This window comes from Parasteatoda tepidariorum, chromosome 7 (assembly GCF_982258835.1).
Source record: "Parasteatoda tepidariorum strain Cologne lab strain chromosome 7, Ptep-v5.0, whole genome shotgun sequence".
NCBI lineage: Eukaryota > Metazoa > Arthropoda > Arachnida > Araneae > Theridiidae > Parasteatoda > Parasteatoda tepidariorum.
The window spans coordinates 70,854,071-70,869,722 of record NC_141761.1 but is presented as its reverse complement, the minus strand read 5'-3'; the positions used below and the strand labels follow the sequence as shown (position 1 = coordinate 70,869,722).

General features: G+C 31.3%; 1 long non-coding RNA gene across 3 annotated transcripts in view; it reads right to left on the bottom strand.

Annotated features, from left to right (window-relative positions):
* The window catches only part of LOC147807241 (uncharacterized), a 64,159-nt gene extending 50,566 nt beyond the window's left edge, over positions 1-13,593 (bottom strand). For all 3 annotated transcript variants that reach the window (XR_015435573.1, XR_015435572.1, XR_015435574.1), the window contains exons 1-2: positions 13,459-13,593; positions 11,135-11,237 (exon numbers count right to left, since the gene is read on the bottom strand). This is a non-coding gene — a long non-coding RNA (uncharacterized LOC147807241). The remainder of the gene's footprint in view (positions 1-11,134; positions 11,238-13,458) is intronic.
* Positions 13,594-15,652: the final 2,059 nt, after the last annotated feature.

Below are 15,652 nucleotides of genomic sequence, written 5' to 3'. Positions count from 1 at the left end.
TCTTTATATTAACTTAAAAAACAAAAATAATCTTCACTTACAGCATTTTGTGGTGTTATTAAAAAGAATTTTTCGAAGAAAAAAAATACTTAATAAGAATAGAGACTCTAAATCTTTTTGTTTATGTTTTTGCTATATGTTTATGTGTGCATAAACTTTGCTACTTTACTTATAGAAGTTAATTTGATGTAAACATTACATAATGTTATACTTAATAGCTATGCATGTTTTCTTGTACCCAGCTTTTACTTTACATTTGTTATTTTTGTTTTGCTTGAAGGATTTTTATTTGATAATTTAATGTGTGTTTTCTTATAATTTTATTGAAAATTCTGATGGAAGGGGTTGCAAGTAATTAACAATAATTTTACCCTAAATTCTAAATTTAATAGTAAATGAAATTTTTTTGGAGAGGGGGGATGTAATATAGAATTTCTCATACGAGTCATTCTATATTAACTGGTAAGCTTAAAACATATGTTTCTTATCAAGTTTCAGATGTAGAAGTCGGTCTCTCACAAAGAGCCATAAAAAGTCAAGATGAACTAGATAAAAGATTATTTTCTGAAGTTAATGGGCAATAATTCGTCGATAAAGATAGTCCCAGAAAGTTCCCACCGTCAGAGTCGCGAGATACTTTTAGCGAATCAAAACCTTTAAATTTTATAAATTGAATGACGTTTTATTGAGATAAGAAGATACTTGCAACCACGCCCTCTCAGAATCTCACTTTAAAAGCTCAGGACAGGCAAAATTGCGTGTCTTTTCCATATTTTCAATGGCTAGATAAAGCCAAATCCAAACAATCCCTGCAAAGGGGGAAACCTGATGTAAATATCCAACGCACAATGTCTGCAATACTCCATCTAACGAAATAAAATGCCTTTCTAACAGAAGCAGCCTAAGTCTCTTCAATTATCTAGCCTTTAATGACATAACATGACATATATATATATATATATATATATATATATATATATATATATATATATATATATATATATATATATATATATATATATATATCTATATATATAAAAGAAAGTCGTGTTAGTTACTTCACTTATAACTCAAGAACGGCTGAACCGATTTAGCTGAAAATTGGCAGGGAGGTAGTTTAGAGCCAGGAGAAGGACATAGGATACTTTTTATCCCGTGCGATAAACCGTTCCAGCGATATCAGTGAAAGTCGAAATGGAATTTTCTGATTGGTTAAAAGCTAGCCATTGTTTTAAATTTTGCTATAAACGATTCAATTTTCAAATATCTTGAAGATAACAACAGTGATATTTTCTATCTTATAACTCTATTCATTTAGAAAAGTAAATTAAAGTAAATTGCATATACTTTAATTTTTAATTCGCGCTTTTCTTTATGTCAGGTGAGCACAAGCAAGTAAAATCAACGAGAATAGATTTCTTAATTGTTGGTCGTATCACGGATTCAGTACTGTGAAAACTGTTTAATAAATATAAAGACAAAAGCAAATTTCATTCAAATTGCACGTTTTCAGAAATATTTATATTTAGTACGTAATTTTAGGTTAGCAAAATTAAATATACTTTTCGAAGATTTCAGTGCTGTGACAGTTGTCATTTGAAAACTATTAGTTTGTTTGTTTATTTATGCAAAGTTTTCGAATTCATCCATTTTATTTCTTTCATTTATAATATTGATTTTTGTTTTAAATCTTATAATTTTCATATTTCTTATTCATCTCATTTTTATTGCTCTTTTTATTATTTAAAATATGTATGTGATATTTCGATTTAGCAAATTTGCGACCACTGCCAACTTTTACATTTCTTTTTCGTTGTCAGAAAGAATATTTGTAAAAATATGCCGCCTAAGCAAATCGCTCTTAGTCGGTCGACATCTCAAGCGCGCAAAAAGAGAACTACCCGTGTTTCAGAAACATCGGAGCAACGGGAAAAAGACTTGAAACTAATCGAGAACAGAATGCTTTTGCCCATTCCTTAGAAACGTCTGAGCAACAGGAAAGAAGACTGTCAACAAATCAACTACGAACTACACAAGCCCGTTCGTCGGAAACATCAGAGCAACGGGAAGCAAGAATGAAAACCGACCGAGAACGCATTTCGCTATTCAGACGCTGCCAATACTCTGATTTGAATTTCAGTGCATTTCACTATGATCCGACAACAAACTATAGTCTTCCCCCAAGTGTCATCATCGGAGAAATATATCAATTATGTATGTTTTGTAATGCTCTCAAATTTAAAAATGAAACAGCTGAAATTTGCTGTTCTAGAAGCATACAGAAACTACAAGATTTTACGTCGCCTGCCGAGACATTATCAACCTTCGTATCAGGTCAAACAAACCAATCGAAACATTTTTTGGCGCATATACGCCGGTACAATTCGTGTTTCTAAATGACTTTATTCGGTGCTACACGTATCCTGAACGAGAATTACATCCCAACATTCAAAGTGCAAGGCCAAATTTATCATCGTGCAAGGATCACTTCTTTCAATGCCTAACGCAGATCATAAATTTCTACAAATTTATTTCATGGATAACACAAATGATCAAGTCAATCAACGTTGTCAGGTAAACAATGGCACTAAACGAAAAATTGTTACCGTATTACAAAAATTTTTCGATCAACATAATCAGTTAATTAGGCTGTTCACAATTGCCCTAGACTAAATGTCATCCGATATTTACAAAGTTGTTATTAGAGCTGAAAAAACACCTGTAGGCCACCACAAAGAAAAATACAATGCGCCAACATTGGATGAAGTGGCTATTGTTATAGTTGGCGAAGAATTTACCTCCCGCGATACAGTTCTTCATCGCAGAAATCGTGACGTTCAAAGAGTTCTCAGAAACGTATCGATCATATGATGCATTGCAATATCCTATTTTATTTTGGTGAGGAGAGGAGGGATATTATTTTAACATAAAATTAAGAAGTCCGCAAACAGGCGAGAAAACCAATAAGAAAGCAAGTGCAATAAGTTTTTATGCATATAGATTAATGATTGCCAAAACGCTGATAATCATACTTTAAAATGTCGACAATTAGTTCATCAATACATTGTCGATATGTATGCGAAAATTGAAACTGAACGCCTACTGTATATTAAATTAAATCAAACCAAATTACGTTCAGAAGAATGCATTCATTTACGGGATGCAATAATTAATGATGGTAACGTTAATCCTAATGATGTGGGGAAAATGATTATATTGCCGACTACATTTGCAGGGAGAAAAACTTGGACTCCCTGCAAATGTAGTATTCATACATGTCTGAGTATTCATACATGTGCCTTGGACTCCAAGGCACATGTATGAATACTCACAGGATGCAATGACATATGTTCTCGCATATGGGCTCCTAGATTTATTTATTACATTTACGTGCAATTCTGCTTGGGTTGAAATTAGAGATATTTTGTTACCAGGACAATCATCATCGGATCGTCATGATATTACAGCACGTGTGTTCAAACAAAAATGATAATCTTTACTTGATTTCATTGTGAAGCGTCATGTTTTTAGAGAGACACGGTGTTGGGTGTACTCTATTGAATGGCAAAAACGAGGATTGCCTCAGGCACACATTCTAATTTGGCTTATTGAAAAAAAACCACCTTCTAAAACTGATCAGATATCAGCAGAAATTCTTGATGTCACCATAGATCCAGTCTTATTTCAGATCATTGTCCAAAATGTGTTTCATGCTCCGTGTGCATCACCATACATGTCTGTTTGAAAATGCACTAATGATATCCTAGAGAATTAACTGCTTTTTTTCACCATTAAATAAAATTTGCATTTCAAATCATAATCGCAAATGTCATTTACACACTTAAATACAAAATTCAAATTCAAATTGAAAGCGTTGCAACGCACGCAGGGTACAGCTAGTATATATATATATATATATACAGTAATAAACAGTTTATTAATTAATTAATTTATTTATTATTTTTGTATAAGTGGAATGGGCTCTGGTTCGTAAAGAACCACCCCAAATGAATGCAGGTGATACGTGTATACTTTAAAATTATGTAAGGTTGTATGAATGATGGATAAAACCTATAAACGGTTTTCTATTCCTGTATGCAGGCTCTGATTTTTAAATAAGTCACCGTATGAAAGATGGATATGTGTATTCTGTAAAATTATGTAAGGATTATGAATGAAGGATAAAGTCTATAAACGGCTTTCTATCCAATTGTACAGACTGACTTTTAAATTAATTTCCCTATGAATGATTTTTTTTTCTTAGTCTGCTAATTTAATCAATCCGTTAAACATTTTTATTATTATTTCAATTTTATTACATTTCTAAAAATTTTTTCTCATAGATGGCAGCACTAATATTTTACTTAAAAATTTTTTCCTTCTTCTTCGATCAAATATATGTATATTTTTTAATTTTATTTTATTCGATTCAAGCTATAAGCACAACTTCCAATATTTTACATCTTCCTGATTTTTGTTAACTCTTTTATTATTGTACTTTTAAACCTAAACCGCGTTTCAATTCACGCCGGTAAATTTGATTTCTTTTTACATTTTTCTTTTATTTCATGATTTTTTACAACATAATGTTTTTTGCGATATCGACACATATAAAGAATAATTTTTATCTTAGGATAATTATTCTTTATTCAGAAATATCGCATTTATAGCAATAGATGTGTCTTGATAACGACGTTTTGCTTTTACCATTCTTGTTTCTCTACAATTTAATTTCTTATTTTATTCATGTTTTTCATGTTAATTTGTATATATATATATATATATATATATATATATATATATGTGTGTGTGTGTGTGTGTGTGTGTGTATAAAAATAAAATGTGCTGAAAGTATGTTTTTGTTGCTAATCTCGGAATCGTCCAGCAGCGCTAGACGACTTCCATGAATCCGAACACCTTCAAAAAGTCCATAAAAAGTGTGGAGTCTCTCAGGACCAAGAAGCGTGAAAAGGCAGTTTGATGGGCTCCGGGTCTTGGTCTAAGATTGAAAGATTCTCCCGTTTTTTTTGCAAAATACCAAGAGTGGTTGGGTGTTAAAAGTATTTGAAGTTAAAAGATTTAAAATGCCTCGTTAGCCCAACCAATTGATATAAATCAAGAGAAAATCAGATTGTTAAAAATGTTTAGTTAAAAGAAAGAAAACATGGAATTAAAGAGAAATTAAAAAACTAAATCTAATGATTAGCTTGAGTTAATGAAACCAAAGATAGTTTCTTTAGGTAGTAAAAAAGCTGGTTTTTATAGTTTATATTGCTATAAAATAGCACAGTGAAAAATTGTTATAAAAATTCAGCTTTGACAATTAAAAAATAATCTTAAAAAAAGAAACTAAAAAGCAAACTTTTAAGACCATTGCGTAGAACTAAAGTTCATAGGTGTAAAATCACAAGCTAATTTACGATGAACTGTTGAGTTAAAATGGTGCAACCCTTAGATCATGTGAATAGGGAACAGTGTATCAGGGAACAGAGGATCTTCTATTATTTGCTTTATGATGTTAATAATGACTTTTCCACTGGTAAGCATAGCAAAACACTTGTGTTCAGTTTTCAAATCCTTAAAGTATTAACCTTATAGCGCCCAGAATCCGGGACAGTAGTTTATTAAATGGGTAATGTATTGGACTGCTTAACAATAGCTTTAGCTGATGTTTTGTTAAAGAATCTCTGTTGATAGATCCCGAACATTCCGTGACCTGTGTTACAAATTTCTGCCTGACCAGAAGAGGGCGTTGTAATCACTCACTCATTATAATTCTGAAAACTCTTAGGTGGCAGGCAATGGATTGATTTGGATGGCTCATTGGAGAGCCCCTTTTCGTATCATATATTTTTATTGTTACTATTATTAAATTTGTTTGTTATTAAATATGGTTTCTTTAATTAATGCACCCATTCACCACTGAATTATTCTGCAACATGGTGCATTGCGTCCGCGAATATCGCTAAAATAAAAACTGGACTGTACGACAAAAGGTTGTTAGTACAAAAAGGAATTATAATATCGGTGTATAACTACTCCCGATCTTGCAAAACTGGGACATTATTGCATAATTGGACTATTGCATTATTGGATTTGGCACATTATTTGGATTTGGATTGCAAGGTAGGAGATTTTATCCCTTATTTATTACTATTTGAAAATGGATAAGATTAATAAACTTATAGAAAAAAGAAGCAGTGTAAGAAGCGGAATAACGAAATTAATTAAAAGAATAAATTTGGAAGAGAAAGCGGAAACTGATACGCCACTTGCAGAAATGCTAGAACTTTTAGAAACTAAAGAACAAATTCTCAAAAAACATGATTCGGATATAGAAGACCTCATTACGGATACAGAAAAATTTAAAACTGAAATTAAGGTATCAGAAGAGTTCGATGAAAAAATTCTTTCAACTAAAATAAAGTTAAAAAGTAAAATTAAAGAAATGAACAAGGAAATAAATCATGTAGCTGAATTAAGTCATAATACTTCTACTGAAACTGTAGAACACATCTTTTCGGCCCTTAAATTACCTAAGTTAGAAATTCCCCGTTTCTCTGGTGATTCCAATTTCACGGAATTCCTCAATTGCTTTAATAGAGCTATAGGTAGAAATGATTCCCTTTCTAAAATTGAAAAATTTCAGTACCTAAAATCCCTTCTTTCTCCCCCCGCCTATAATGTTGTTGCTGGATTCGAATTAAACGATAAAAATTACGATTCTTGCATTGAACTATTAAAACAGCTTTATGGTAGAACAGATTTCATTATAAATTCATATATGACTAAATTACTAAATTTGGAGCCGGTTAGAAACTCATCTTATGTTAAAGGTTTGCGTAAACTATATGATGAAATAGAGGTAAACATAAGAAATTTACGCGCTTTAAATGTTACCGAGGGATCGTATGGTCAGTTATTAAATCCATTGTTAATGAAATTTTTACCCCAAGATTTAGGATTGAAATTTCATAGGAAACGTGATAAAAATAAAAATTGTGAAGTTTCGGAAATAATGACATTTTTAAGGAACGCGGTCGAGTCTAGAGAAATTTGTGAATCTGTAATGAGCAGCCCCAAAAATTACGAATCTAAACGTACCCCCTTTCAAAATTATCAAAAGAATTATTCTAAACCTAAAAACGTAGTAACAGCCTCAACTTTGCATACTCAGTCAAAAAATATTTGTATTTTTTGTGGTTTGGTAAATTCGCATGATTCTGTTGATTGTAAAAAATTGGATGTTGAAACAAAAATTGGTAAACTTATGTCTGACGGAAGATGTTGGATTTGTTTCAAAAGGAACCATTACAGTAAATTATGTAGATCTGGAATTGTATGTAAAATATGTAATTCCAAATACCATCACGAATCAGTTTGTAGGAAAACTCCTAAACCACAAAATTATGTAAATAGAGCTAATGAAACAAAAACAAAAGATTCGGAAAACGATAGTAACTCTAATAAATATCAATCTAACTCAAAAATAAATGTAGAGAATATTTCTGTTTCACACAATAATATATTTTGCAAAGATAAAGCTTTTCTACAAACATGTTCTGTATTAGCTTGTTCGGATAAAAATTCGATTTTGGCAAACGCCATTCGGGATAATGCGTCACATAGGAGTTTTATAAGCTCGAAATTAACTAAGGAATTAAAATTAAAACCCGTACGCTATGAAAAATTAGCAATTTATTCTTTCGGCCAAACTAACGCATGCGAAAAAGAAAATCCTGTAATTTCTTTAAAGCTCATAAATAAAAGTAATAGCTCTAAGTGGATCGAAATCGAATGTTTAGTAACACATTTCATTTCGAACTTAACCTTGAACAAGCCAGATGCTCTCTTAATGAATGAGTTAAAAACTAAAGGATATGAACTCGCTGACTCACTTCACACCACGAATTGCGATTTATTGATAGGGAGTGGTATTTTTTGGAGAATTGTTTATAATGAAAGGATGAAATTAAACGAAGATGTAAGTTTAATTAATTCCCATTTCGGATGGTTACTTTCTGGGTATAATAAATTGGGTCATGACTCAGCCGAAAGTTGTGAGAATGTATGCTTAACTATGGACTCTACATCTATTTTATTTGATCTTAAGCTATTTTGGGAAATAGAAGAGTTTCCGAATGAAAAAATATGTCTTTCTGAAAATGATAATCTATTGATAAAAAATTTCGAGGATTCTTTGCGATTTAATGGAGAACGTTACGTATGTAAATTAATGTGGAAGGATAATTTAGGCCCCCCTTTGGAAATGGACTCTAATTATGAAGTTGCAAAAAGGCGTTTTGATTCGTTAGAGAAAAAGTTAAATAAAAATCCCGAGATTTTAGATCAGTATAAACAAATTGTTTCCGAACAAATAAAATGCAATATTGTTGGGAATAGTGTAAATGAAAACTTAAATTCAGGATATTTTATGCCTCATCGTGCAGTAATTAGGAATGACAAAGAAACAAGTCGCGTTCGTATTGTTTACGATTGTAAAGGTTGATAAGGCAAATGACAATAAGAAATCTTTGAATGATTCTCTTGAATCGGGAATTAATCTTTATCCAAATTTATTGGATATAATTCTTAAATTTCGAGAAAATCAAGTCGCATTTTGCGGAGATTTGGAAAAGGCCTATCATATGATAGAAATAGCGGAAGATGATAGAAATTATCTAAAATTTTTATGGTTTTCGGATGAAACAGATAATTCAAAAAGAATACTTCAATTTAATCGCCTTCCTTTCGGATTAATTACGTCATCATTTGTTCTTGCTTGCGTATTAAAATTTCATATTAGGAAATTTAAGGTAGATCAACCGAATTGTTATGAAATGTTGAATTCTCTATACGTAGATGATTTGTATTATGGTGCTAAAACTGTTCAGGATGCGTATCAATTATCTTCATCGGCAATTGAAATATTACGCGACGCCGGATTTAATTTAAGGAAATTAAAAACTAATTGTATGGAACTAAATGAACTTTGGCGTAAAAACGGATATGAGGAAAACACTGATTTTGGGCAAGGAGCAGGTTTCTTAGAATTAAAGTGGGATCCTATTGAAGATAAAATTAAATTAGATTTAAAGGAGTTAAGGTTTTCCTTGGAATCAGGAACCACCAAAAGACAAGTGTTGAGAATAATTTCTAAAATTTTTGATCCATGTGGATTCATTAGTCCATTTTGTAGTTAGAGCTAAAATAATTATGCAGGAAATTTGGGAGCGAGGTCTAAAGTGGGACGAAGATTTACCTAGCGATTTGGTAAAAAAGTGGAAGAAATGGTGTTCTGAAATTGCTGATTTGGACAATTATGTTATAATAGAACGAAAACTATGTTCAACGGCGGATATTAGTGATGTTTCTCTTCACATATTTGTTGACGCAAGTCCTAAGGCTTACGGAGCCGTGGCATACCTTCGTTATACACCAATTGAAGGACATATTGAAGTTAAATTCATTATTTCTATGTGAAAGGTTGCTCCATTAAAAACTTTGACTTTGGCTAGATTGGAACTGATGGCAGCTCTCGTCAGTGCTAGATTAGGGAAATATTTACAAAACGTTTTTCCTAATTTCACTCAACAGATATACTATTGGAGTGACTCTAAAATTGTTATCCACTGGATAAAAGGATCTTCAAAGCTTTGGAAACCATTTGTGTCTAATCGAGTGATATCCAATATCGTCGATTGGGGAGTGAAGTCAGCAGAAGGCAGAGTCTCCTAGTCTATTCACAAATCTGGATTTTTTCAAATTATTTTAATGCTTTAGACACTCTTTGCTTACTTTGTAGTAGGTTAGTATACGGAGCATTCGTCTCCCAAAGAGGCGAGTTGGTTCGAATCGCAGTGGTAGCTTGTTGTTTAACTTCTACTACCACTTTGCGCCATTTACAGTGCTGACGTAAAATATCCTCATTGGTTGACGGCTCATGGGTAAAATTCCCATTGCCTTGAGGTTAACCGTGGTAGATTTTTGTGGTTTTCTTTTCCATCAGAAAGTCCTCCACGAAAGCTAATTTGTCTCAATGCTTGATCCAGAAATTCTTTTGTCTTCTAGGTTGGGTTCAAATTTATAGGGCTTCATAGTCGTAAACTGAGAATCGGGTATTGTGTTCAACAATGGTTATAAAATACGAAATGAAATATTAAATATCTTACAGAGAATTCTTTTAATTTAGAGCATAAATTAGAATCAAAATAGAATATTAAACGTAAGAAATGAGGCTTTGTACAGTATGGAGCCAAATAAAACATGCTCTGTGCTTGTTAGGTTTTAAAATTTCACATATCTTTAAAATACAATTATTGAGAGGATAATGAATGCTCTATGTTTAAGTGTGTCATCGTGCAGCTATTCCACAAAAACTATTTAATATCGCCTCCAAAAAATAATAGTATAGAATATAAGCTAAAATTGATCTGCTCTCGTCATTGCTTTTGACCACTAACTGCTCTAGGATAAATAAATTATTTGCGTAAAAATCACGAAATCATCCTCACGAAATGAGCATGATCATGAAATCATCCAAAATACCTATTTTTAAATACACTCTTTACTTAGACTTAATCTAATGAAAGCACAACCAAGTTGTAGAAACCGATTTTAGAAATTATTAGAGTTATAAAGATTTCTGACTTTTTCTTTTGGTGATATATTTTATTGAAGTTAAAATCTAGATAAGTTTAATATTAATATCCACAAAAATAAAAATAGTTGTGAAATCAATAAAAATAATGTTTTGGAAGATTTAAGAGTTTACAAATATCTGAAACTATAATTTTAATACATTTAATCCTCTTATAGTTAGCCTTATCAACTTAATTTCACTCTCTTTCTTTTAAGTTGAGAGAAAACACGAGAAATGAAACAGTATTATTTCCCTTTTGATTTTATGTAGAAAATCTGTTGGAAAAAAAAGCAGAAAAAATTTAGATTTTCTTTTTGTTTCTCGAATGATATGTAACATAATGAATGTAATAAATGTAACATAATGAACTGGTATTCGTTCAACTAAGTGGGTGTTACTTTCGATGTAGGTCAGGTCATATCATGACCGGTTCACCAATGTGGGGAAAGAGCATTTGTATAGTACATAAAGTATAAGTACAGAGATCTTTACCTTCTGTTCTACGCTTTGTACACTTTCCTGTTGCTGAATATGCAATACAACATTCATCCTTTTTGCATTGACTGTTACTACTACACCCAGCGTCAACAGTTGTCTGAAAATACACAAAGAAAAATATTATTTCAGAAATCATTTTAATTTAAAAAATGCTATTTTGAGACACTTCGTAAGAATTTTATTCAAATAGTTTAACAAAATATATTTGAAGAGTTTGAATTTGTGTGGAAGCAACAATAATGTGTGTAATAAACAATATAAGTTGACAGTCAATATTGTTTATTACACACATTATTGTTGCTTCCACACTTATATTTGTATTTTACAATATAAACTGAGTCAATTTGCATAGTATTTGTAAATAAGTATTCAAATTCACATTTTGTTGACTCAGATTGCTAGATTAATTTTGTAGTGCGATAAACAATACTCAAACTTAATGTTTATTTTTTAAAATTAGAATTATGTTACTTCATTTTTTTACTTCATTACTTCATTTCTTACTTCATTTCTTCACTTTATTTTTTAAATCAGAGTTACTTTTCCATCTTTGTTTTTAAATCTTAATGGTAAAACACAACAGTCCTACCAAGGAAAAAAATTGAATTGCCAACATCCGCTTCACTTCTGAAAACAGATATATTTTAAATATCTTCCTACTGACGCAATTTAACTAAATTTTTAAAATAGGTTATTTAGCAAATTTTGTAATTTGGAAGCATAGTAATTGGTCCTGGTTTCATAGGTACCAAATAAACTAATATTGGTTACGTGGAACCTATTCAAGGTACTTTTCCTTTCTCCAAGCTTTGGGCATGTACCTAGGTCATCATGGACCCTTTACCATATGGCCCAAAGCTTGGCTACTGGTCCGGCTCCACCCCAGCTTAGGAACAAGTCCGGCCAGCGAGTATTTATTATATTACTCAAGGTACTGTGGTAATATACTTTCATATGCTATAATATGCATCCAAAAGAAATAAAAAATTTGCCTGATTGTGGTAAATTGGTTGTGATAAATTGCCAGATAAAATTGCCTGATTGTGGTAAATTTTACCAATCATGTGTTGGTTTCGAGCAACAACATCATGTCGAATGTCATGTGAATATAGATAACCTTTGTTTTGATAGGATGGATTATGAAAACGGAAATTTCTCAATTTTATAACGAAAAGCCACCGAGAAAGAAAAAAATTATAATAAATGAAAAATAGAATTTAGTGAACTTCATTAATTGTGTTAGTGACTGTCTTTCAGTTTTATGCATTATTTTGTAAAATTCATCAATGCCGATTAATTCATTATTTCGCTTTTTCATGTTGTGGGAAGGTATTAAGCTAGTGAGTAATAGTAACAATTCATAAAAACAATCAAACATGACATTAAGCTGTATTTTCTAAACTCCTCACTACATAATTTTTTTTATACTTTTAGTTCTCATTATCTTCGAGATATTTGGTTGAGTAATAAGTTCTTTAACACTTTTTATCAAAACGTAAATCACTAGAATGTGAGTAGTTTGTATAAATAATGAGGAAATTAAAAAAAAAAATCTGAGATAACCTTGAGGTGTTAATAAAAGGGAACTCTGAGTTTCACTAAACTACTGCTGGCATTATAAAGAATCACGGGAATCAAATTAAAGATACCAACTATTTAGTTCTGAATGAAGGAGATGACAGAGTAGAGTATTTGCTTGTCAACTACGCTGTTTTGGAGAATTTGATTAAATATAATTTGAATTTTACTCCACAAATGCTATTTTCTGAAGATTGCCCCAAGTTTTTTTTCTGAATAAATTCAACTTTGATTGATATAGTTTGACTAGTATTTTCAACTATAAAAACAGGTATCATATTTTAACAATTCTAATCATTCTTTCCTATAAAATTGTAATGACGGAAAAAAATGGACAATGGTACAATGGACTTCAAGCTACAGTCGGGGGAGGTTAGGCATAATCCTTCAACAGTGAAAAATGATCTTAAAAAACAAGTAACAATGATGAGAACCAAGGAAAAAGAATTTTTGATTTCTGTCCTTAAATCTTATCATCAAACTTACTGAAAAGTTGAAAATATGCAAATAGCAAAAATTAAAGCAAAATAGAATGAAGAAAATATGCAAAAGTTGAAAACATGCAATTTCAAATTATCAACTTTCGTTATTTATTCTTTATTACACCTAATGTATGTTTCGTATTGTAGATAGGGGCATTGTTTTGATGTAATAACTTAAACGATGATTTTAGACATGAAAACAATGTTTTCCCTTTAAAACTTTTCTCGTAAAGAATAATGCATTTTTATAGTACTTACCCAAATGAATGCCAAGCTCGATATGAGAATGAGACAAAGGAAATTCATTTTATTTCAATAGTTACTGATAGGCTGGATGTCTGGATAGATGAATTATAAATTTCAAGCCATTGCTTTCCTTTTATACAGCTCCTTTTATACTTTGATCACGATTAAGATTATTCATTCAGATATAAAGCTAAACTTGATTACTCTATTTTTCCATAATTTAAAATCGTGGTCACATATTAAATTAAATGGTTGTGATTATAATTTGAAGGGCAAGCATTCTGGTTTTCTCTTGGTTTGCTAAGATTAAAATAAAATGTTGTAGTTATGATATTCATTGTTCGATAAATTATAAAATGAAATGGACTACAATATTTTTTTCTAATTCGAATTTTAAATTTTTGCTCTCAGCGAGCATTTTTTGTATATATTTTTTATAATTTTTATTGTATACATTTCATTTTTTTAAAATTTTTTTATTTTACAAAGAAACCCATTGCCCCACTAACAAATCCAATATGTCACTGTCGTGAGCATTATGACAAAAATAAATCTCAGGTAAATAAGACATTTTAAAAACAGAGGGAAAATTCATTTTAACAATTGTTTATTTAGATGAATTATATTGAAGTTTTCGAAGGTATTGATTTCAAATTATTAATTCGAGCAAAGTGCAAGCAAGCTTCAGAAGATAAAAAACTGATTTACCGTACAGCGAGCAAAATAAAATTAGCTTGTAATCATTATTTTTCTTTAGTATTTTATTTGAATTATTTGAAAAAAATTTATTTGAAAAAAAATTGAATTATAAAATACACAAATGTTTGCATCATTTAGGAAAAAATATGTTATTAAATAATTTTTTTTTCTTAATGGCGGGCACTTGGATTTATTGTCCATTGGCCACAGAAAGTGCCAGAACTGCTAACTCTCTTTTCGTTACCCAGTGGGCACCTGTGGCGAAGCCACGGCGGTGGAGCAGCATCGCCCACGTCACACTACCACAACCCGTTTCTAGGGCGGGTCACATTCGCACATTCACACACAAAGGAGAAGGGACATAGAACACAGATAGAGAGAAAGAATCATCCATGCCCAGAGCGGGATTCGAGCCCGCAGCCACTGGCTCAGCAGTCAGGCACGCTAACCGCTCGGCCACCTGGCCGGCGTTATTAAATAATAAATTTGAAGAAAATCAACATTTTTCAACTGATTTAAGTAAAGTAATAAACAAATAATCATAAAAAAATTATTAAAATTTATATTGAATGATCTTTACAAAAGTGATTTCTATCATTTTGAAGAAAAACCTTTCAATTCGTTTAAAAAAATTGACATGCAGCGAAATACACAAAAAGTTTAATCAAAATTGGTTCATAAATTTGACTTCTCTCCTGCTTTAACTACATATATTCCAGATTGAAAATATCCTCCATATTTTGAAGATAAATATATAAATTCATCAGAAAAAGCTTGTTTATTCGGAGAAAGTACGTTTTTGTGTCGTCTAGTATCGTAACTTAAAATACTGTCTGGCCAAATTTTTTAGCGTAATTCAGGTTGGAATTACAGGTTAGATTCAGATTAAACTCTTGAAACATGAAGATTGAATTTTAATTCGCAAAAACCAGAAACTCCCGAGGACAAGATTAAAATTTATTCTAAGTGTTTACTCTTTTTTGCAAACTGTACATCATTCAATTAAAGCAATTTTATCCAGGCTAATTCCCCCCCCCCCAAAAAAAAAACTTGATTTTTTACGAAAATGCGGTAGTTTGATATAAAAGAAGCAATGAAAAATGAAAAAAATGAATAAATATGACAAACGAAGCTGGCGGCTTCAGGGGGTACCAGCTCCGGAACTTATAAAAGCAAAACCTCTTCTATCTAGAGAGCACGACAAATGTATAAATTGCTCTCTCTGTACCCCGAAGGTTTTGCTGAAGTTTAGGAAGAGAATACAGTACAAAATATATAAAATACATAAAGCAAATATAGAAGTATAAAATCAAGGCAAATACATATGAATGATACGCAAAGAAACTTGCTTGAAACATAAATCCAAATTACACAACTGACAGCCAGACAACTAAATTGAAACAAACATAAAAACAACGCCCCCTAATTTGCGCAGGAGGAAGAAAAAAAAAGACAGAAGAAAAGAGTGAGAAAATAGTGACATCATTAATAGAAATGCTTGACCGGG